The sequence below is a fragment of the Pistacia vera genome, unplaced genomic scaffold (genome assembly GCF_008641045.1).
Source record: "Pistacia vera cultivar Batoury unplaced genomic scaffold, PisVer_v2 Contig825, whole genome shotgun sequence".
In the NCBI taxonomy this organism is placed as follows: Eukaryota; Viridiplantae; Streptophyta; class Magnoliopsida; order Sapindales; family Anacardiaceae; genus Pistacia; species Pistacia vera.
Genome location: NW_022196696.1, coordinates 4,555 through 6,878, shown reverse-complemented (window position 1 = coordinate 6,878; position 2,324 = coordinate 4,555). Strand labels below are relative to the sequence as shown.

General features: G+C 39.4%; 1 non-coding gene across 1 annotated transcript; it reads right to left on the bottom strand.

Annotated features, from left to right (window-relative positions):
* Window positions 1-391: 391 nt before the first annotated feature.
* Window positions 392-498, bottom strand: LOC116117928. The gene has a single exon (XR_004126062.1). It is a non-coding gene; the product is annotated as a small nucleolar RNA R71 (small nucleolar RNA).
* Window positions 499-2,324: the final 1,826 nt, after the last annotated feature.

Below are 2,324 nucleotides of genomic sequence, written 5' to 3'. Positions count from 1 at the left end.
CAGTGGTTCCTATTGATCCAGAGATTGAAAGAACCGCAAGAAGACTTAATAGAGAAAAAAGAGAACGGGAGGCGATAGTCTTTGAGATGGTGGAAAATAGTGCAAGCTAACAACTTTAAAATAAAGCATCTAGATGATCCAGCAGTCGGTACAATTTAAGGGAGATTTGAAGGAAGATCCAAATTCACGCATTGCAAACTTTTTGGAGATCTGCAATACCGTCAAGTCAAATAGAGTGTCAGATGATGCCATCAGATTAAGATTGTTTCCTTTTTCATTAAGGGATAAAGCAAAGGGATGGTTAATGGCACTACCACCAGGAACAATCACAACCTGGAATGAATTGGCATAGAAGTTCTTGACTAAATACTTCCCTCCAGCGAAATCTACAAAGATGAGAAATGATATCACATCATTTCTACACGAAGAGACTGAATCACTATATGAATCTTGGGAAAGATATAAGGAACTATTGAGAAAGTGTCCACACCATGGGTTACCAGTTTGGATGTAAGTCCAAACATTCTATAATGGGTTGATGGTTAATGTTCAAACGATGGTGGATGCAGCATCTGGAGGAGCATTGAAAAACAAGACACCTGAAGAAGTTTATGAGTTACTTGAAGTCTTGGCAAGTAACAACTATCAGAGACCTAATGAGAGAATGCAGTTGAAGAAGTCTATTGGTATTCATGAAGTTGATGCTTACACGGCCATTTCAGCCCAACTTACAGCACTTCAGAAGCAATTAGGAGGTATGCAAGTGAATTCTATTCAAACACCTCAACTAACATGAGATTTTTGTGTAGGTAACCATGCGAGCTATGAATTTCAAGTAGGGAACACCTTTGCTTCAGCTTCATCATCATCGGAGCAAGTGAACTATTTGGCAAGGAATTAGAGACAACAAAACAATCATTTCTCTAACACGTACAATCCTAGTTGGAGAAATCATCCAAATTTGTCTTGGGGCAATCAAAATCAGCAGAATAACCAATGGAATCAAATAACAGTGCGAAACAATCAAGTGGGGGTGAATAATCAACCAGGGAATCAAAGATTGTCAAAATTGGAGGATATGTTCGGGAAATTCATGCAAGAGACCACAAGATTCATGAGTGAGACAAGGGAAAATTTCAGAAACCAAGGGGCGTCTATTCGAAACTTGGAGGTACAGGTGGGGAAAATAGCCGAAAAGGTAAATGAGCAACTACAGGGTTCCCTACCAAGCAACAAGGTGACAAATCCATGTGAACAAGTAAATGCAATAACTTTAAGAAGTGGAATAGTCTTGGAAGAGGTTGAACAAAAAGGGAAGGATAAGAACCCACCAAGTAAAGCGAAGGAAGAATCCGATGAAGAAATCATGGTTGAAGAGAAGCCAACAAGTTCTAGAGAAGAAGGACCGGAGAGGGAGGAAAGGCCAAGGCAAAAGAAAGAAAAATTTCCATTTCCTAAAATACCATCGGAGTTGGCACATCACACCCCTCCTGTGCCTTTTCCTCAGAGGCTCAGAAAGGAAAATCAGGATAAGCAGTTCACGAAATTTCTTGACGTATTTAAAAAACTGCATATTAACATTCTTTTTGCAGATGTTGAGCTACGCAAAATTCCTCAAGGAAATTCTGTCAAATAAAAGGAAGTTGGAAGAGGAGGAAACAGTGATGCTTACAGAGGAATGCAGTACCATTCTAAAGAAAAAGCTGCCACCAAAACTCAAGGATCCAAGGAGTTTCACTATCCCTTGTGTTATAGGAGATATTACATTTGATAGAGTTTTGTGTGATCTGGGTGCAAGTATCAATCTAATGCCTTTTTTTGTTTTCAGGAGACTAGGGATTGGTGAAGTGAAGCCTGCAACCACATCCTTGCAGCTTGCAAATAGATCCATCAAGCATCTAAGGGGCATTATTGAAAATGCACTGGTTAAGGTGGATAAGTTCATTTTTTCGATAGATTTTTTTGTTTTGGATATGGAAGATGACAAGGAGATTCCTCTAATCTTGGGATGACCAATTCTTGCTACCGAAAGAGCCTTAATTGATGTAAAAGAGAGGAAGTTGATCATAAGGGTGCAAGAGGAAGAAGTGACATTCAATGTCCTTGAGACTCTGAAAGTTCCATCAAAGCGAGATTCATGTTTCAAAATTGACTCGGTGGATCAGTCAGCAATTAAAACTTCCAAGATTGATGATCCTAAATCGCCACTTAAGGGATGCATGGTCAAGTCAAGGCAAATCAAAGATGAAGACCATAAACTAGAAGTTTACACAACATTCTGAGATGGGCCACAATCGAACAATTGTCTTCACAAGGGACGAACT